At 44.5% G+C, this 22,720-nt stretch overlaps 2 long non-coding RNA genes across 2 annotated transcripts in view; one reads left to right on the top strand and one right to left on the bottom strand.

Moving 5' to 3' along the window:
* The window catches only part of LOC134357124 (uncharacterized), a 135,693-nt gene that overhangs the window by 22,224 nt on the left and 90,749 nt on the right, over nt 1-22,720 (bottom strand). The window lies entirely within an intron of this gene.
* LOC134357123 (uncharacterized) lies at nt 18,222-21,764 on the top strand. The gene is made up of 3 exons (XR_010020518.1): nt 18,222-18,280; nt 19,128-19,317; nt 20,775-21,764. It is a non-coding gene; the product is annotated as an uncharacterized LOC134357123 (long non-coding RNA).

The following is a 22,720-nucleotide window of genomic DNA, read 5'->3' as shown; positions in this document are numbered from 1 at the left end:
TACTAATGCTCTGCTCCCAGCCCCATACATCCATATTTTGTGCAGTAGCTTTTCCAATGCCATTCCTTCACATTGAAACATAAGGTGAATTGCGTCATTTGATTTAACAACCAACACAGCCTAAGGATGTGCTGGGGCAGCCCGCAAATGTTGCCGAGCTACTCACTCACACACACAGACAGGCCTCCAACCTCCGGGCCTCCACTTCGGCCTCCGGGCCTCAACCTCGCACTCGTCGACTTCATTCTTTGACCTTCGGCCTTCGACATTCAGTATCAATCCCAGGACCTGCCGATATGGCGTTGGGTGGGTGGGGTGGGTGGGGCGCGCGGGTTGTCTCTGGCCCAGACAAGTATACTTGCAGACATTGAGCCTCTGACTTCCAGACACGCTGACTCAGGGGCTTTGACCTTGCAGACTTGCCAACTTCAGTCTTTGACGTTTAGACTGTGACCTCCAGTACTGACCCCATGGCTCACTGATCACAGGGCTTTGAACTCCGGGCACAAACTCCAGATTCACAGAGACCTCCGACCCCAGAACTCCACATTAATCTAAATGCCAGCACACTTCTAAGCCATTTATTGGAGCTAAAAGAACTTCAGACGGGTGGTCTGGGTTATGTGATAAAGTCTGTATAAATAAAAACCTCATATAAAATTAGCAATTTAATTGTCTGGAATGACGATTCATTACCAAACTGAATAACACCTTAATTTCCAAAGAGTTATTCTGTGGAATGCCTGTGCTCATGAATCAATACATACTACTGTATTTAACTTGTCTCGTAGACTCATTGAAAGAAGGGCTTGCATCTTTCCTGACCTTTACATTTCCCAGAACTAATAACGTGTTTTATGAAGCGTGTTCACTGCTGTAAACCGGGGATTTATGTTAACTGAGCAAACTATGCAGCTTCATATTCCATGAACCACAACCTGACTGTGAACAGCTCTAGCAGTGCTGCTGAGGGATAAATATCCTCATCTTCTCCACCCTGAACTGATTTTCCACAACCGACAGACTCACTTTCAAGGACTCTTTTCAACTCATGTTCTTAGTATTTTTTTAAAAAAATTTGCACGAATTGTCCTCTTTTGCACATTAGCTGTTTGTCAGTGTTTATTTAAAGTTCAAAGTAAATTTATTATCAAAGTACATATATGTCACCGTATACAAGTCTGTGATTGGTTTTCTTGCAGGCATTCACAGTTTTTTTTTAATAGGCATCCGTTAGTCTCGTGAGACCATGGATTTGCGCCTTGGAAGGTTTCCAGGGCGCAGGCCTGGGCAAGGTTGTACGGAAGACCGGCGGTTGCCCATGCTGCAAGTCTCCCCTCTCCACGCCACTGATGTTGTCCAAGGGAAGTGCATTAGGACCCATACGGCTTGGCACCGGTGTCATCGCAGAGCAATGTGTGGTTAGGTGCCTTGCTCAAGGACACAACATGCTGCCTCAGCCAAGACTCGAACTCGCGACCTTCAGATCACTAGACGAACACCGTAACCACTTGGCCACGCGCCAACACAGGCATTCACGGTAAATACAAAGAATCAGTAAAATCAAAGAAAAACTGCACCCACCAAAGACAGGCAAACAACCAACGTTAAAAAGAGAACAAACTGTGCTAACACAAAAAAAAATCAATGTTCAAATTTCAAAGTACATTTATTATAGAAGTATGTATGCAGTACACCACCCTGAGATTTGCCTTCCCACAGACAGCCACAAAACAAAGAAAACCATGCAATCCATTCAAAGAAAAACATCAGATCCATCAACTGCGCAAAAAAAAAAACAAATTGCACAAATGGCAAAAATAATGAGCGAAAAACACAGAATATAAAACACCAACCCACAAAAGTCATCAAAAGAGTCCAGGCATATTCAGTTCAGCTCATTTCCAGTTCAATCTAGCGCTGTGCTGTTCATTATCTGCAGGCCACCCCAAACAATATTGCGCAAAATAGCACCAAAAAAAAGGAATGACCAGAAACTAGAAACACATTATAGCATGAACTACAGAGTCCAAACCACAAACTGCATCATTTAAACCTTGCCCGAGACCCAGAACTCCGACAGCATTGAGCGTCAAGAACATGAGTTACATTGAAAACACGTACAGTCCTTTATGAATTCTGCTGTAATTCATCATTTTCCTGTAAACAGCTGCAAGAAAATGAATCTCAAGGTATTAGCTGGCGATATATACGTACATTGATAACACATACACTTTGACTTTTTGACTTCTTGCAACAGTGCCTTTATGTCTCACTGTTTGCAAGTGTATCTGAAGGAGAAAATGGCTTGGGTTTAACATCTCGTTCAAAAATCGAACAGCCTAGCTGTCTCACTCTTCTCCAATGCAGTATCAACCAAGATTGTAGATTTAAGTCATGCAAACTAATGACTCAGAGCAAAAGGTTCAAATGACATGAAAGCTGGGAAATGTAAAGAGTAAATAAACCTGTCATAATTTTTTTTATCAGTAATGGTAATCTTTGATTATTGTAATAAGCATGCCTAGTTCACCATCGTCCTTCAAGGAAGGAAGTCTGTCATTAAACTAAAAACTGCTGGAAACTCTGTGCAGGGCAGGCATCATCTGTGGAAAGAGAAATAGAATTAATGTTTCTGGTTGCAGATCCTTCATTAGAACTGGAAGAGAGAGACAGACGGAGAGAGAGAGAGCGACAGAGAGAGAGAGAGATTGATGGAGAGAGAGAGAGAGACAGACAGAGAGAGAGAGAGAGAGAGGGGGGGGAGAGGGGGGAGAGGGGGGAGAGAGAAAGAGGGAGGGAGAGAGAGGGGAAGAGAGGGAGAGAGAGACGGAGAGAGAGGGAGAGAGATAAGGAGAGAAAGCAACAAACAAATAAATAAATAGATAGATAGTGATAATTTCTTTCCCAGCCCCCTTTTCTTCTTTTTTCCATTTCCTATTCTGGTTCCCCTCTCACCCATTCTCTTCTCCTTCTTATTCTGGCTTCTGCCCCCTTCCTGTCCAGTCCTGATGAAGGGTCTTAGTCCAAAACGTTGTCTGTTTATTCCCCTCTATAGATGCTGCCTGACCCGTTGAGTTCCTCCAGCATTTCATGTGTGCTGCCCAAGAAAGAGGGTTGCCAAGATGATCATGCTGTTTACAGGGCTGCCTGGTTGATAAACAAATGCAAAAGGAGTGAGAGAGGGAAAGAGAGAGGGGGAGATATGGATAGCTAGAGAGAGACAGACAGACAGACAGACAGACAGATAAATAGAGAGAGAGTGAGAGTGGGAGTGAGAGGGAAAGAGAGAGGGGTGGAGAGTGAGAGAAATAAAGGGGCGTGTTAAAGCTATGAAACGCAGCTCTGCTGTTGCAACCTGAACTCAAAAGGAAAATTCTGGGAACACCCAACAGCTCGGGGAATGTCTGGGCAAGAGTGAATTAATATTACGTACTTTCCGTGGAAATGCCACAAATGCAAGACTCTTCCTCATCACCGAGTGTGCCGGTATTTTCCGCCTTTATTTCCAATTTTGAATTTTTGCAAATATTTAATTTTTAAGGCGGTCTGTCATCTTTACACAGACTGGTTCAAACGAGACTCCAGACCCACCAATGTGTCCGATCCCTGGCAGAGTTCTCGAACGGCCTGGCAAACGGTTTAGCATCGCCTGCTATCTGCGGGGAAGGCAAATCTCAAGGCTGCGTACTGCATATGTACTTTGATAATAAATGCACTTTGAATCTTGAATCTTTGAATAGAAAGAATATTTCTGTTCCAGTGAAAGATTAGAAAAAGCCCTGCGGTGGGCTCAAAGGACAGTCCCAGAAGGGAGAACACTACCATGGAAGCATGGTTGGTATTATAAACCTAGCCAAGTTCCACTATCTCGGTGCTGTGTCCTTTGGGCACACAGCGTAGAGCCACTGCCTCTGGGCACCAGAGACCCAGCTTCAGCCCTGACTGCCTGTGTGTGGCATCCACACCTTCTCACTGTGAACGTGTGGGTTTCGTCCGTGTGCTCCGCTTTCCTCCCACCATCCCGGTGCCCATGTTGGTAGGTTCATTGGCTGCTGTAAATTGTCCCTAGTGAGTAGGTGAGTGGTGGAATCTAGGGGGAAGTTGGCAGAGGGAAAAAAATTGGATTAGTGTAGCTCACATGTTCTCAACGGGCTGAAGGGCCCATTTCTGTGTCCTATCTCTTCACAGCTCTGTGACCTTGTGGCTTCCTGTTCTTACCCAGATACCGCAATGGCTGAAACACGTACCTGGGTAACAGGAAACAGATTCAGGTTTGGAACGCAGCCAACAGAGTCCCAAACTCTAGTGTAAGAGGAATACACAGCGCGTCTGAACTGCCTTATCTAGACTGGGAATTTGTTTTTCAGTCTAGAAGGTGCATGGGTCAAAGGTTCTAGCAGACACACCACTGACCAGAATGGAGAGGCTCTTGGAATCAAAAGTTCAAAGTAAGTTTTATTATCAAAGTACATATATGTCACCATGTACAACCCTGAGATTCGATTTCTTATGGGCATGCTCAATAAATCTATAGATAATAACCGTAACAGAATCAATGATTCGATGAATGCACCAACTAAGGTGTTCAACCAGCGTGCAGAAGACAACAAACTGTGGCAGGTACAAAAAGAAGTAATAATAAATAAAAAGAAATAAATATCTGTGGCATCACTGAAGATCTTACTCACTATGACTTAGGTAAGGCTTTGGTAGAGAGAGAACAGGGACACAGACTTGTGGGTTAGTTGTTTCAAAGAACCATCACACTCATAGCGGACGGGTGTGAGATTCTAGGATCCTATGATGCAGGTGACCTGCTAGTTACCGTCCATTTCCTGTCAGTGCTGTGTGTGGGCTTGCAGGGGGAGCAGCCCAGTCTTGGTAACATTCTTAGACTAGACTGGTTTTATTTGTCACACGCACACTGAAACACCGAAACCTACAGTGAAATGTGTCACTTGCGGCAATGACCTACACTCTCCGAGGATGTGCCGGGGCAGCCCGCAAGAGTTGCCACGCTTCCAGCGCCAACGTAGCCTGCCCTCAACTTACTGACCCTAACCGCTGCGTCTTTGGACTGTGGGAGGAAATGGGAGCACGTGGATGAAACGCACGTTGTCACTGGGAGAACGTACAAACTCCTTACAGACGGCAGTGGGAATTGAACCCCGATCCGAGATTGCTGGCACTCTAAAGCGTTACGTAACTGCTCTGCTGCCGTGCTGCCATATTTATTTCATTCCCTTTCTTGATCCTTTCCGAGGCGGTGGCAAATTAAATTCAAAGAAAATCTTACTTCAGTGGTTGGTAATTTGATGGAGAAGATCCTGAGAGGCAGGATTTATGAACATTTGGAGAGGCATAATATGATTAGGAATAGTCAGCATGGCTTTGTCAAAGGCAGGTCATGCCTTATGAGCCTGATTGAATTTTCTGAGGATGCGACTAAACACATTGATGAAGGAAGAGCAGTAGATGTAGTGTGTATGGATTTCAGCAAGGCATTTGCTAAGGTACCCCATGCAAGGCTTATTGAGAAAGTAAGGAGGCATGGGATCCAAGGGAACCTTGCTTTGTGGATCTGGAATTGGCCTGCACACAGAAGGCAAAGACCAGCTGTAGATAAGTCATATTCTGCATGGAGGTTGGTGACCAGTGGTGTACCTCAGGGATCTGTTCTGGGACCCTTTCTCTTTGTGATTGTTATAAATGACCTGGATGAGGAAGTGGAGTGATAAGTTAGTAAATTTGCTGATGAAACAAAGGTTGGTGGTGTTGTGGATAGTGTGGAGGGCTATAACCCACAGAGGTTACAGTGGGTCATTGATAGGACGCAAGACTGGGCTGAGAAGTGGCAGATGGAGTTCAACCCAGATAAGTGTGAGGTGGTTCATTTTGGTAGGTCAAATATGATGGCAGAGTATAGTATTAATGGTAAGACTTGGCAGTGTGGAGGATCAGAGGGATCTTGGGGTCCGACTCCATAGGACACTCAAAGCTGCTGCACAGGTTGACTCTGGTCAAGAAGCCATATGGTGCATTGGCCTTCAACCGTGGGATTGAGTTCAAGTGCCGAGAGGTAATGTTACAGCTATATAGGACCCTGGTTAGGCCCCACTTGGAGTACTGTGCTCAATTCTGGTCGCCTCACTACAGGAAGGATGTGGAAACCATAGAAAGGGTGCAGAGGAGACTTACAAGGATGTTGCCAGAATTGGGGAGCATGCCTTATGAGAATAGGTTGAGTGAACTCGGCCTTTTCTCCTTGGAGCGACGGAGGATGAGAGGTGATCTGATAGAGGTGTATAAGATGATGAGAGGCATTGATCATGAGGCTTTTTCCCAGGGCTGAAATGGCTAGCACGAGAGGGCACAGTTTTACGGTGCTGGTAAGTAGGCACAGAGGAGATGTTAGAGATAAGTTTTTTATGCAGAGTGGTGAGTGCGTGGGATGGGCTGCTGGCGGCGGTGGTGGAGGCGGATACAATAGGGTCTTTTAAGAGACTCCTGGATAGGTACATGGAGCTTAGAAAAGTAGAGGGCTATGGGTAACCCTAGCTAATTTCTAAGGTAAGGACATGTTCGGCACAGCATTGTGGGCCGAAGGGCCTGTATTGTGCTGTAGGTTATCTATGTTCTCTATGTCTATGTTCAAAAATGTCAGGACCGTCATCTACTACAGCAGCACAGAAGCCTAAGGACACACACTCAACGATTCAGGAACAGCTTATTCATCTCTGAATGGACATTGAACTCAGGAACTCTACCTCACTACTTTTTTTTCTCTTTTTGCACTACTTATTTAATTTAACTTTAAAATATATATATACTTATTGTCATTTACAGTTTTTAAATTATGTATTACATAACAAATTTCATGATATATTCCGGTGATATTATACCATGACCATATTAAAGGTGTCAATGAGGCCACTCAGCCCATTGAGTCTGCTCCACCATTTCATCATGGCTGATCCACTTTCCCTATCAGCTGCAGTCTCCTGCCTTCTCCTCATATCCCTTTAGGCCTTGATTAATCAACAATCTGTCAACCTCTGCCTTGAATATACCCAATGACTTGGCCTCCCCAACTGCCTGTGGCAATAAATTCCACGGTTTCCCTGCTCTCTGGCTAAAAAAAGTCCTCCTTATCTCCATTCTAAAAGGACACCCTTCTATTCTGAGGTTGTGTCCTCTGGTCTTAGACTCCCCCACCATGGGAAATATCCTTTCTACATCCACTCTATCGAGGCCTTTCGACATTTGATAGGGTTCAATGAGGTCACCCCTCTTCCTGCTGAACTCTAATGAGTAGAGGGCCAGAGCCATCAAACACCTCTCATGTGACAAGCCTTTCGATCCCGTCATCACTCTTGTGAACCTCCTTTGAACCCTCGCCAATGCAAGCACATCCTTACTTAGATAAGGGGCCCAAAACTGCCCACAATAATCCTAGCGAGGCCTCCCCAGTGCTTTAGAAAGCCTCAGCATTGCTTGAGTCTGACTCTGATCCTTTCTGTTTTATACTTTAAGCTCTGCCAGACTTTTCCTGTCTAAGCTGCAAAGTATAAAATAGTCCAGTGTTTTTTTCACACATTGGATATTTAGCCCTTAAACTATCAGAGGATCAGCTTGTCTGCTCTCTGCCAAGATACCTGATAGTCTGGAGGAGATTGATATTGTGCTGGTAAACAGATAGGGTGGTTTCAATGACCTTGGTAATTCATTTTGGATTCTGAGACGCTGTGTTGACTTCAGCTGTTTTATTGGAAACAACACAGGGCTATTTTTTGTGTCTAGGCACTGGGCCAAGTCTCCTCAGTGGAGTTGAGGTAGAATTCGAAAGCGATGAAATTAACACCTTACATTTCCTCAGGGGTTGTCCCCATTCGCTCCCTAACTCCACATGAGATTAGCATAAACCTATGGTGGCAGCACAAACAGGGTTTCTTCCAAAGTTACAGCAGCGGTTTGAGAGGAACTGCTCAGCTATACCCGGCAATGTAACTTCATAGTGTTATGGGCAGAACATTGGCTCAAAGTGCAGGACCAATGTAAAATTCTGAGAGGCAAGAGGACTGGAATATTTCTGATGTAACTTACATCTAAATCCAACATGAGCTGAAATCAAATCAAATCAAGTTTAATTATCTTTAAAACCATACATGGATATAGCCAAACAAAACACTGTTCCTTTGGGGCCAAGATGCAAAACATACACAGCACATTCAAAATAATGAGCAAATAAAACATAAGTCATGCAAAAACAATAGGGTCTTTTGAGAGACTCCTGGACAGGTACATGGAGCTTAGAAAAATAGAGGGCTATGGGTAACCTGAGGTAATTTCTAAAGTAAGTACATGCTCGGCACATCATTGTGGGCCAAAGGGCCTGTATTGTGCTGTGGGTTTTCTATGTTTCTAAAAAAAAAATTATATATTATCCAAGACACTGAGCGCCATGTCCCACAATTGACGATACAGTCTCCCGGCAGTGTGCAGGCGCACGCAATCCAGCCTGTCATTCTCCCAATTGAACACAGTATATATGGAGTATAAAACTCAATATATAAGTTTGCTGATGACACCACAATTGTAGGCCGCATCTCGGGTAATGATGAGTTTGAGTACAGAGAGGAAATTAAGAACCTGGTGGCATGGCGCAAAGACGATAACCTATCCGTCAACATCAGCAAAACGAAGGAATTGGTTGTCGACTTCAGAAGGAATAGCGGACCGCACAACCCCACTTATATCGGTGGTGCGCAAGTGAAACAGGTCAAAAGCTTTAAGTTCCTCAGGGTCAATATCACAAGTGACCTGACTTGGTCCAACCAAGCAGAGTCCACTGCCAAGAAGGCCCACCAGCGCCTTTACTTCCTGAGAAAGCTAAAGAAATTTGGCCTGTCCCCTAAAACCCTCACTTATATTTATAGATACACTGTAGAAAGCATTCTTCTAGGGTGCATCACAACCTGGTATGGAAGTTGTCCTGTCCAAGACCGGAAGAAGCTGCAGAAGATCGTGAACACAGCCCAGCGGATCACACAAACCAATCTTCCGTCCTTGGACTCACTTTACACCGCACGCTGTCGGAGCAGTGCTGCCAGGATAATCAAGGACACGACCCACCCAGCCAACACACTTTTCGTCCCTCTTCCCTCCGGGAGAAGGCTCAGGAGCTTGAAGACTCGTACGGCCAGATTTGGGAACAGCTTCTTTCCAACTGTGATAAGACTGTTGAACAGATCCTGACCCGGATCTGGGCCGAACGCTCCAAATATCCGGACCTGCCTCTTGGTTTTTTTGCACTACCTTGCTTTCCCTTTTCTATTTTCTATTTATGATTTATAATTTAAATTTTTAATATTTACTATCGATTTGCACTCCAGGGAGTGGGAAGCGCCGAATCAAATATCGCTGTGATGATTGTACGCTCTAGTATCAATTGTTTGGCGACAATAAAGTATAAAGTATAAAAGGAGGGCAGCACTGGCGGGAGTGGCCAGCCCCCAGCCAAGTGTGGACACAACGCCTTCGGCGTCTCCAGCAAATGATGACCAGCAGGGAAGTAATTCCTTTCTGATCACAATCAGAATCAGAATCAGGTTTACTTTCACTGACATATTCAAAGATTCAAAATACATTTATTATCAAAGTATGTATGCAAGATACAACCCTGAGATTCATCTTCTCAAAAACAGCGACGAAACAAAGAAAACCATGGAACCACCCATTCAAAGAAAAGCATCAAACCTCAAGCCCCCCTTCCCCTCCCACACGAGAAAAAAAAACGCACAATCGGCAACAAAAAAAACAAGCAAAAACACAGAATATAAAACACAAAATCAAAAGGCATATTTCAGTTCAGTTCAGCTCAATGTTCATTATCTGCAGACCGCCCCAATTCAAAAATCACCCAAAAGTAGTAACAAAAAAGAGCAACAGAACTAGAACTAGAAACTAGAACATATCTGAACCTGAATTAGAGTCCAAATGCACAATCGCGTCAATTAAACCTTGCTCCAGCATCATCCGCCGACAGCATTGATTTGATACTTTCTGACAGCAGTACAGTGCAATACATAAATGGTTACTGCAGGTTATAATAAAAATGTAAAACAAATAAATATTGCAAAAGAGGGATAGTGAGGTAGTGTTCATGACTGTTCAGGAATCTGGTGGCAGAGGGGAAGAAGCTGTTCTAAAAACACAGTCTCCTCTACCTTCTTCCCAATGGTAGGAGTGAAAGGGGGCATGTCCTGGTTGGTGAGTATCCTTCATGATGGATGCCATCTTCTTGAGGCATCGCCTCGATGCTGGGGAGGCTGGTGCCCATGATGGAGCTGGCTGAGTTTACAACCCTCCGCAGCGTCTTCCGATCCCATGCAATCCTGACTCCATACCAGACAGTGATACAACCAGTCAGAATATTCACCAAAGTACATCTGTAGAAGTTTGCTGAAGTGTTTGGTGACATACCTAATCTTCCTGATGAAATACTGCCACTGATGTGCCTTCTTCGTAACTGCAACAATATGTTGGACCCAGGATAGTTCTTCAAAGACATTGTAGATGTCGTCACTCAGGAAGCTGAAACTGCCTGCTCTTTCCACTGTTGACCCATCAATGAGGATTGATGGGTGTCTCCTGACTTTCTGTTCATGAACTCCACAGTCAGTTCCTTGGACTTACTGATGTTGAGTGCAAGGACTCTGTTGCGACACGGCCGTTGTTGCCAGTGGCCAATATTCTCATATGCTTGCAGTCAGAGATTAGCTGCTGGTCTACACAATTACCTTGATGTAATGTGTGGTGGGCATTCAGATAGCGAAAGACAAAGGTCATAGCTGATGGCAGGGAGCACCATGTCCTGGCCCCACATTATGAGAGAGGCAAAAAGTCAGCCAGCGTTCTTTCCTGTCAGATTTCACTGGCTAGAAGACTTGCGTACTGCTTTGGAAAATGGAGACAGGACTGTGTCTTGCCTGTAATAGAACATATATAACATTAGGAGCACAGTACAGGCCCTTCGGCCCACAATGTTGTGCTGACCTATTAACCTACTCCAAGACCACTCTAATCCTTTCCTCCCAAATAGCCCTCCATTTTTCATTCATCCATGTGCCGACCTCAGATATTCTTATATGCCTCTAATGTATCTGTCACCACTCCACCACCACTCCATGCTGGCGGTCCATGCACCCGCCACCCTCTGTGTAAAAAACTACCTCTGACAGCCCTCCATATATTTCCCTCCAGCCACCTTAAAATTATGCTGCCTTGCATTAGCTATTTCTGCCCTGGGTTAAAATTTCTAGCTGTCTACTCAATCTATTCCTCATCTTGTACACCTCCACCAAGTCACCTCCTTCACTCCAGGGAGTAATGTCTCCCAATTTTGAAAGTCTAGCCAATATTCTCTCGAAATAAAACCAAGCATCAGCAGGTTGAGACAATGGCACAACCCCCAGTGGTGTCAATTTAGCCCAATGGTAATTGTCATCCATTTCAATTGTTCAAAGCCATTCTGGGAATTAAACTGCATGAACCACACCGATGATCTGAGACAGTATGGAGCAAAGTTGAGCCAAATTTCTCTCTTCTCAAACATCCAAACAAAGGAAATACAGGAGCCTCAAGACTCACACCACCAGAGTTCAGGAACAGTTATTACCCTCAACCATCAGGCTCTTGAACCAAAGGCGATAACTTCACTCAACTTCACTTGCCCCATCATTGAAATGTTCCCACAATCATGGACTCTCTTTCAAAGCCTCTTCATCTCATGTTCTCGATGTTTATTGCTTACTTACTTACTGTATTATTTTTACTTCTTCCTTTGTATTTGTTGTCTTCTGCATTCTAGTTGAACACCGTAGTTGGGCAGTCTGTAATTGATTCTGTTATGTTGATTATTCTATAGATTTTTTGATTTATAGGCTTCCGTTAGTCTCATGAGACCATGGATTTGCGCCTTGGAAGGTTTCCAGGGTGCAGGCCTGGGCAAGGTTGTATGGAAGACCAGCAGTTGCCCATGCTGCAAGTCTCCCCTCTCCACGCCACCGACGTTGTCCAATTACCATTGGGCATGAGGACCCATACAGCTTGGCACCAGTGTTGTCGCAGAGCAATGTGTGGTTAAGTGCCTTGGACACTACACGCTGCCTCAGCCAAGGCTCGAACTAGCAACCTTCGAATCACTAGACAAACACCTTAACCACTTGGCCACGTGCCCAGATTATGCCCAGAAGAAAATGTATCTCAGCGTTATATATGTACCTTGATGATAAAATGGATTTTGAACTTTGAAAACATTCTCGCTAACTTACGTACTGTGGAACATAAAACGTAGAGCACTACAGCACAGTATGGCCCTTCAGTCCACAAGGTTGTGCCAACCTTTTAACCTGCTCTAAGATCAATCCCTCCCACATGGGTCTCCATTTTTCTTTCATCCCTGTGCCTATCTAAGAGTTTCTTAGGTGTCCCTAATGTGTCTGCCTTCTCATCTTATTTTCACAAAAGTTATGTGTAAGAACCCCTAATCAAAGATGATCTGGAGATACAGAGTCACAGAACACTACAGCACAAAACAGTCCTTTCAGCCCATTTAGTCTGTGGCCACCCGGTTTTCTGCCTAGTCCCCACTACCACATACAAAGTGCTGGAGGAACTCAGCAGGTCAGGCATCATCTATGGAAGGGAATAAACAGCTGACATTTCGGGGCAAGTTTGAAACATTGATTGTTTATCCCTTTCCATAGATGCTGCCTGGCCTAATGCGTTTCTCCAGCATTTTGTATGCGTGACTCTGGATTTTCAGCATCTGCAGAACCTCATATGTTTGGTCCCCGCTACCTGCACCTGGACCACAGACCTCCAAACCTCTCTCATCCACTTACCTATCCAAACTTCTCCTAAATGCTGTAATTGAACCTGCATCCATCACTTCTGCTGGCAGCTCATTCCACACTCACTCCACCTTCTGAATGAAGAAGTTCCCCCTCCGAATCCCCTTAAATATTTCACCTTTCACCCTAAACCTATGACCTTTAGTTCTAGTCTCTCTCAGCTTGAGGGGAAAATGCCTACATGCATTCAGTCTATCTAGGCTGGCAGTCCAATGCGGGGCTGCTGGCTGTTCATATATCAGGTGGTTGAAAAAAACTATCCATATTTTAAAAAATCAGAGGAATTTTCCTCATGACCCATTTTAAGTGTATTCCCCAATCAACACCAAACACAAAACATTAGATAAATTATTTTGATGCTGTTTCCTGTGTGCTAATTTGTTGCTGTTTTCTACACCATATTTCAAGATTATTCATTTGGTTACAAATCACACTGAGACATGTTGAGGTTTTGAAAAGCACCACATAGACATTTCATTGCTGCATGCAAGATCTTGCCTGCAAACTAGTCCCCACATTTCAATTTCACTGTAATTTCTTTAACGCTCTTCCGTTTCTGCAATCTGTGATAAAAGTGAGAGGTATCTTAACCTCACAGCCATACTGTGACAGAAACTGTAAGCAAGTTTGACTGAAATTCACAAATAGAAAATTAGAACCTCACTTGTCTTGGGTATTAAATGTACAATGGTGGATTCAATTATGATTGCTGTGAAAAATATGCTACATTAAATCATAATCCTTGGTTCTTCATAATCATAGAAAAGTACAGTGTAGAAACAGGTCATTCGGCCCATCTAGTCCATGCTGAAACCATTTAAACTGCCTACTCCCATTGACCTGCACTGCGACCACAGCCCTCCACACCCCTACCATCCATGTATCTATCCAAACTTCACCTTGACATAGAAATCACATCCACTCCTTGTGCTGGCATCTCGCCTACACTCTCACAATCCTCTGAGAGAAGAGGTTTCCCCTCATGTTCCCCTTAAACTTTTCACCTTTCACCCTTAACCCATGACCACTGATTGAGGTTCCACCCAACCTCAGTGGAAACAGCCTGCTTGTATTTACCCTATCTATACCCTCATAATTTTGTATAACTCTATCAAATCTCCCCTCAATCTTCTATGTTCTAAGGATAAAGTCGTAACCTATTCAATCTTTCCTTCAGAGGTTTAAACTCTAGAATTCTCTCCCTAAATCTTCTCATCTCTCTGCCTATTATTCTCCCTTTCAAACATACTTTAATATTTCATTTGGCCAAGTTTTTGTACAGCTGCCCCAATCAAAGTTCAAAGGAAATTCGTTGTCCAAGTACGTATACAGTATGTCACCATATACCATCCTGAGATTCGTTTTCTTGCAGGCATTCACAGTAGATACAAAGAGATACAATGGAATCAGTGAATTTAAACACCAGTTCAGATAGACTGGAAAGCTGAGTGTCTGGACTGGAGACGAGGGTCGGGCTGATTTCGTTTGCTCTCCCACAATGTTCATTCATCTCTCTGTAGCGCCAAGGCTATGATCTGCTCATCTCTGCAAGTTTCACGGCATTTTTGCCTTGCTAATATGATGAACTAAGATCAAATGCGTGGGCCTTCTCTGGCTGCTCCAGGGAGTGGATCTAAGGACTCAATCTGGTTCGGAATGCTGTTGTTTACTTCTATTGATAGCACGTGTGTGTGTGTGTGTCCCTCTTTCTCAGAGCAGTGGTTATGGTCTTTCTTTTTCTTAGCTCTGTTCTTTGGGTTTCTTGCTCTGTGGCTGCCTGTAAGCAAACAAATTTCAAGGTGTATAATTTATACATTCTTTAAATGTACTTTGAATCTTTGAAAAACTAAGTAGGATGCCGTGCACAATTCTGATTTGATGGAAACAGGTGTGAGAAGCACGGAGGAACACCTGGAGAAACTTCTGAAATGCCCGCTTCGCTGCCGCTGCTACTGTGCGATCAAGAATCTCCGGAGGGGAAGGCCCCAAATCCTCGGCTTTGCCTGTTGCTGGCAGCCGGGCCTAGGGTCGAAGCGCTCGGCAGAGATGGTGCTCGGTGTTGGAGGGCTGGTCGGAGGCTCGAAGTTTTCGGAGGGACTCAGAGTCGGACTGTGGTCGTGTGCTTCCAGGGTGCTGCATCGGCAAGTTTGCGGCGCTGGAAGCTCATGGCAGGGAGAGTTTTCTTCCTTCTACCATCTTCGTGAGATAATGGGACTTTCAAGAGACTTTGAGACTTTTTTTTACTGTGCCCATGGTCTGTTCTCTATCAAATTACGGTATTGCTTGCACTGTTGTAACTATATATTATAATTATGTGGTTTTTGTCAGTTTTTCAGTCTTGGTCTGTCTTGTGTTTCTGTGATATCACACTGGAGGAACATTGTATCATTTCTTAATGCAAGCATTACTAAATGACAATAAAAGAGGACTACGTGTCTTCATAACCTAATCTAATCTAACTAGATGGACAAGCAACCAATATGTAAAAGATGATGATCTGTGCAAATACAACTAAAAATAAATAGATAAATAGGTGGATAGATAGATAGATAAATAATATCAAGAAGATGAGTTGTAAACTCCTGGAAAGTAAGACCATAGCTTGTGGAATCAGTTCAGAGTTGAGGTGAGTGAAGTTATCCACCCCATTTCAGGAGGCTGATAGTTGAAAGGTAATAACTGCTCCTGAACCTGGTGGTGTGCGATCTCGGGTTCCTGTAACCCCTTTCCCAATTACAACAGTGAGAAGACAGCATGGCCTGGATGGTGCTGGAGGGCGGTCGGTGGGGTGGGGGGTGGGCGTGGTTTCCCTTATAAAATCTCCTCATCAGGTTGGCTGTCAAATTTTATTCAATATTGCTCCTCTGAAGTGCCCTGGGACAGATATTCAGTAACTTTAAAGGCTTCCTAGAAATACAAGTTGCTGTTACTGTCTTGCTGATCATGCGGTGATGAATCACTTGCAGACTAACTAGATAAAAGATTACAGTCCAACAGGGAGAGCCAGCCTATAGATCACAGAAACAACAAAACAGCTAACTTGCAGCTTTTGTTAACATTATTAATGATATTTACTTAGCTCCTCTTCAGCTAGTCACAGCTGATCCTTCGTTTCCTGACCCAAAAAAAGTGTGGGTAATTTGAATGTGGCAGGCTGGAGATACATCTCTACCAAAGGAGGTGTAAGGCGCTGCTTCCCTCCGCGAGCCTGCACGTTATCCTTGGGCAAGGTGAAGCACCTGCTTAGCCCTTCCCCCCATCGGATCAGGGTCACATGAAGCCACGGGAGCAGCCAGTGGATGGTTGTATGAGCAGCTGGTGCACATCACAAGTCCTTGTTATGCGACCACTAACAAACTCTGAAGAGTATTGGTAATGGCAGAGGTCACCCATCGTGTAAAGACAATCCCCAGAGCAAGGCAATGGCAAACCCTTTCTAGAAACATAGGAACATAGAAAACCTACAGCACAATACAGGACCTTCGGCCCACAAAGCTGTGCCAAACATGTCCTTACCTTAGAAATTACCTAGGGTTACCCATAGTCCTCTATTTTTCTGAGATCCATGTACCTATCTTAAAAGACCCTATCCTGTCCACCTCCACCACCGTCACCAGCAGCCCATTCCACGCACTCACCACCCTCTGCATAAAAAACTTAACCCCTGACATCTCCTCTGTACCTGCTTCCAAGCACCTTAAAACTGGGCCATCTCGTGCTAGCCATTTCAGCCCTGGGAAAAAGCCTCTGACTATCCACACGGTCAATACCTCTCATCATCTTATACACCTCTATCGGGTCACCTCTCATCCTCCATCGCTCCAAGGAAAAAAGACCAAACTCACTCAACCTATTCTCATAAGGCATGCTCCCCAATCCAGGCAACATCCTTGTAAATCTCCTCTGCATCCTTTCTACGGTTTCCACATCCTTCCTATAGTGAGGCAACCAGAACTGAGCATAGTACTTCAAGTAGGGTCTGACCAAGGTCCTATATAGCTGCAACATTACCTCTCGGCTCCTAAACTCAAATCCATGATTGAAGCAAGGCCAATGCACCGTATGCCTTCTTAACCACAGAGTCAACCTGCGCAGCAGCTTTGAGTGTCCTATGGACTCGGACCCCAAGATCCCTCTGATCCTCCACATTGCCAAGAATCTTATCATTAATACTATATTCTGCCATCATATTTGACCTACCAAAATGAACCACCTCACACTTATCTGGGTTGAACTCCATCTGCCACTTCTCAGCCCAGTTTTGCATCCACTTCTGTAGCATAATTTGCCTAGAACAATCATGGTCAAGACCATGATTGCCCGCGTCATACAACACACCACATAATGAATGAATGAATGACCAAGTCTTTGGAAGTTGGCTTAAAACCAAAAGTAATTATCATCTGAGAACGTTTGCTAAAACATCTGGCTGGTATGGGGTAAAACCAGGCCAAATGGAAATTCCACTTTGATAGACTAAGTACATTAAAAGACACTCTTAAATTCCCTGAGCCAGACACATCAAAGTTGCTGGTGAACGCAGCAGGCCAGGCAGCATCTCTAGGAAGAGGAACAGTCGACGTTTCGGGCCAAGACCCTTCGTCAGGACTTTAAATCTTACATTCCCTGAGCCAGTATTGTATCATTCATAACTGGCTGGAATAGTATTGTTCATATGAGCTGCAACATTAAAATAGAATCAAAGAGAAGCATACTGCTATTAAGAACATTATTAAGGACCCCAATCACCCAGGACATGCCCTTTTCCCCTTACTACCATCAGGGAGAAGGTACAGGAGCCTAAAGACAGACACACAATGGTTCAGGAACATCTTCTTCAAAGCTCAAATTTCAAAGTAAATTTTAGTATCAAAGTACATATATGTCACCACGTACAAGCCCAAAATTCATTTTCCTGTGGGCATACTCAGCAAATCTATTGAATAGTAACTGTAACAGGATCAATGAAAGATCAACCAGAAAGCCTTACAGTAGGTATATATATTAAATAGTTAAATTAAGCAAGTAGTATAAAAATAGAAATAAAAAGGTAGTGAGGTAGTGTTCATGAGTTCAATGTCCGATCAGAAATCTGATGGCAGAGGGGAAGAAGCTGTTTCTCATTATTTCTCATTTTAATTTACAGATTTTAAAAATTGCTCTGTACTGTTGCTTCAGAGCAACAGATTTCACGCCATATGTCAGTGATATGAAACCTGACTCTGATTAGAGCTGCTGTCTCACAGCTCCACGACCTGGTCCAACCTGCTCACCGAGGCTGTCTGTGTGGAGTTTGTCTGTTCCCACAGGTGCTCCGGTTTCCCGCCACATCCCAAAGCTGTGTGGGATGGTAGGGTAATGAGGTGAGTGGAAGCACCTGGGGGGAGTTGATTGAAGTGTGAAGAAAACAAAATGGGATTGATGAATAAGCGTGCTTGATAGTTGGCATGCACTTGATGGGCCGAATGGCCTGTTTCAGTCTGTATAGCTCTGTGAGTGTGGTTACCCCCAAAGAATATATCACTTAATTGCAATGATTACATTAAACACATGGACCGTTTATAAATCTGATAGGGGAGGGGAAGAAACTGTTCCTGAAACGTGGAGTGTGTGCATTCAAGCTCCTTTACCTCCTTCCTGATAGAAGTAATGAAAAGAGATAATAATGACTGCAGTGCGATCACTTGAGTTAAGTGTGATGTTCTCCTAATGAATGGTCAGTGGATGCCCTTAACGGAGAACGCCTGTGCCTGACTTAATGTGGGGAGGCTGATGCACAGGGCAGCCATTATCTAACTGGGGAGAAAGTTTAAACAACAGAGGTTCAGAGGGACTTAGGAGTCCCCGTGCCAGACTCCCAGAAGGTTAATTTACAGGTTGAGTCTGTGGTGAAGAAGGAAAGTGCAATGTTGGCATTTATTTCAAGGGGAATAGAATATAAAAGCAAGGAGACAATGCTGAGCCTCTATAAGACTCTAGTCAAGCCACACTGGAGTATTGTCAACAGTTTTGGGCCCCATATCTCAGAAAGGATGTGTTGTCATTGGAGAGAGTCCACAGGAGGTTCACAAGGAGGATTGCAAGGATGAAGGTGTTAACATAAGAGGAGCGTTTGGCAACATTGGGCCTGTACTCACTGGAATTTAGAAGAATGCCGGGGGATCTTGTTGAAACTCACCAAATGTTGATTGACTGTATTCTTTTCCATAGTTGCTGCCTGGCCTGCTGAGTTCCTCCAGCATTTTGTGTGTGTTGCTTGGATTTCCAGCACCTGCAGATTTTCTCTTGAATGTTGAAAGGACTAGTCAGAGTGGATGTAGAGAGGATGTTACCTCTGGTGGGGGTATCCAGAACTAGAGGGCACAGCCTGAAAATTGAGGGGCGACTCCTTAGAACAGAGGTAAGGAGGAATTTTTTTTACCCAGAGAATAGTCAATCTGTGGAATACTCTGCCACAGACTGCGGTGGAGGCCAAGTCCATGTGTATATTTAAGGCGGAAAGGGCAAGAAAGCAGGTGTATGGGGTTGAATGGGGATCCAGGGTCCGCTATGATGGAATGGCAGAACAGTCTCGATGGGCTGAATGGCCTAATTCTGCTCCTATGTCCTATGGTCTTACGTTCCTTGAGAGATTGGGCTCAGGGTCCAGTGGCGTGGAATGTAAAATGACTGAGGACCCTTCACCACTGCTGTGACGTGTCAACATCTTCCACCAGCTCTGCCACTGACGTCTTGGTTCGATCGCTCTTTGTCTGAATCAGATTCAGGTTTAATATCACTGGCATACGTCATGAAATTTGAAGTTAAGCAGCAGCAGTATATTGCCATACATAATAAAACTGTAAATGACGGTCAGAAGTGTGTATAATAAACAGTTAAATTAAATAAGCAGTGCAAAAAAAGAACAGTAGTGAGGTAGTGTTCATGGGTTCATTGTCCATTCAGAAATCTAATGGCAGAGGGGGAGAAGCTGTTCCTGAATCACTGAGTGTGAGCCGTCAGGCTCCTGTACCTCCTTCCTGATGGTAACAATGAGGACAAACTCCAAGGCAGAGTACAAAGTAAATGGCAGGATACTTGGTAGTGTGGAGGAGCAGAGGGATCTCAATCTACATGTCCACAGATCCCTGAAAGTTGCCTCACAGGTGGATAGGGTAGTTAAGAAAGCTTATGGGGTGTTAGCTTTCATAAGTCGAGGGATAGAGTTTAAGAGTCGCGATGTAATGATGCAGCTCTATAAAACTCTGGTTAGGCCACACTTGGAGTACTGTGTCCAGTTCTGGTCACCTCACTATAGGAAGGATGTGGAAGCATTGGAAAGGGTACAGAGGAGATTTATCAGGATGCTGCCTGGCTTAGAGAGTATGCGTTATGGTCAGAGATTAAGGGAGCTAGGGCTTTACTCTCTGGAGAGAAGGAGGATGAGAGGAGACATGATAGAGGGGTACAAGATAATAAGAGGAATAGATAGAGTAGGTAGCCAGCGCCTCTTCCCCGGGGCACCACTGCTCAATAAAAGAGGACATGGCTTTAAGGTAAGGGGTGGGAAGTTCAAGGGGGATATTAGAGGAAGGTTTTTTACTCAGAGAGTGGTTGGTGCGTGGAATGCACTGCCTGAGTCAGTGGTGGAGGCAGATACACTAGTGAAGTTTAAGAGACTACTAGACAGGTATATGGAGGAATTTAAGGTGGGGGGTTATATGGGAGGCAGGGTTTGAGGGTCGGCACAACATTGTGGGCCGAAGGGCCTGTACTGTGCTGTACTATTCTATGTTCTATGTTCTATGTAAGAGGGAGGGCACGTCCTGGGTAATGAGGGTCCTTAATGATGGATGCCACCTTTCTTTCTCCTTGAAGGTGACCTGGATGCTGGGGAGACCAGTGCCCATGATGGAGCTAACTGAGGTTACATCTCTCTGCTGCTTATTTCAATCCTGAACAGTGACCCGCCATACTAGACGGTGACGCAACCAGTTAGAATGCTCTCCACAGTACATGGATAGAAATTTGCGAGAGTGTCTGCTGACATATCAAATCTTCTCAAACTCCTCATGAATTATAGCTGCTGTTATGCTTCCTTTGTAACTGCATCGATATGTTGGGCCCAGGATAGATCCTCAGAGATGTTGACACCCGGGAACTTGAAATTGTTCCCTCCACTTCTGATCCTTCGACGAGGACTGGAGTGTGTTCCCTCTTCTTACCCTTTCTGAAGTCTGCAATCAATTCTTTGGTCTTACTGACGTTGAGTGCAAAGTTGTCACTGCAGGACCACTCGACCAGCTGATCCAGCCTCCCACTTGACCTTACCTACCAAGAGCTAAGCACAAGGCAGCATCACTCTCGGGATCTTAAGATCTCACAAGCCTCTCCACCACGACAAGATGACCATCCTCGGAGAAGTGTAATGACTGCAATAATGAGGAGGAGCAAGGGTTCAGAGAAAAATGAACTCAATTAATTTTAAGATGGCATAGTTTTAAGATGCTTGGAAATAGGTACAGGGGGATGTCAGAGATAAGTTTTTCACACAGAGACTGTCAGCAAGGTGGTAGAGGTGGATATAATAGGATCTTTTAAGAGACACTTAGATAGGTACATGGAACTTAGAAAAATAGAGGGCTATGCGGTAGGGAAATTCTAGGCAGTTTCTGGGGTAGGTTACATGGTCTGCACAACATTGTGGGCCGATAGGCCTGTAATGTACTTTAGATTTCTGTGTTTCTATGTCCCTAATAAAAGCAAAGGTGTTGTAAAGCTCAATGGTATTGCATAAACAGACCCTCTCTATTATATAACTCAAAGTTTTAAGTTCAAAGTTCAATGTAAGTTTACTATTAAAGTACATATACGTCACCACATACAACCCTGAGATTCGTTTTCTTGCGAGCATAATCCAAGAACCATAATGGAACCAATGAAAGACCACACCCAACAGATTTGACAAACAACCAAAAACACAAGAAAATCTGCAGATGCTGGAAACCCAAAGCAACGCACACAAAATGCTGGAGGAACCCAGCAGGTCAGGCAACATTTATGGAAAAGAGTAAACAGCCGATCTTTTGGGCCAGGACCCGGATGGAAGATATGGTGTTGCTGCTCCAAACTGAGCATGGCCTCATCGCAACAGTAGATCAAGAAATCTTGATTAGACATGCCTGCTGACATAACAGAAAGGGAATGGGAAGTAGAATTGAAATGGGTGGCTACCAGGAGATCCTGCTTTTTCTGGTGGATGGGGCATAGGTGCTTGGCGAAGTGGTCTCCCAGTCTACATCAGATCTCACCGATATACACCATTAGACTCACAGGTGAAGTGTCACCTCACTTGTAAGGACTGTTTCGGTTCCTGAGTGGTAGTGAGGGAGGAGGTGTAGGGGCTGGTGTGGCTCTTGTTCCACTTGCAAGGATAACACCAGGAGGGAGATCAGTGGGGTGGACAAGGGAGTCGTGTAGGGTGTGCAATCCCTGTGGAAAGCAGAAAGTTGGGAGGGGGAAGATGTGCTTGGAGGTGGGATCCCATTGGAGAGTTAGATGTTGTGGAAAGTTATGTGCTGGATGTGGAGGCTACTGGGGTGGTAGGTGAGGACAAGAGGAACCCTATCCCTGGTGTGGCAGCAGGAGGATGGGGTGAGGACAGACATGCGCAAATAGGAAGAGATGTGGGTAGGGGCAGCATCGATGATGGAGGAAGAGAAGCCCCTTTCTTTGAAGAAGGAGGACATCTCATTAGTTCTGGAATGAAAACCCTCATCCTGACAGCAGATGCAGCACAGACGGAGGAATTGAGAGAAGGAGGT

This window comes from Mobula hypostoma, chromosome 15 (assembly GCF_963921235.1).
Source record: "Mobula hypostoma chromosome 15, sMobHyp1.1, whole genome shotgun sequence".
Classification (NCBI taxonomy): Eukaryota; Metazoa; Chordata; class Chondrichthyes; order Myliobatiformes; family Myliobatidae; genus Mobula; species Mobula hypostoma.
The sequence above is the reverse complement of the archived record's forward strand: the minus strand, read 5'-3'. Positions and strand labels throughout refer to the sequence as shown.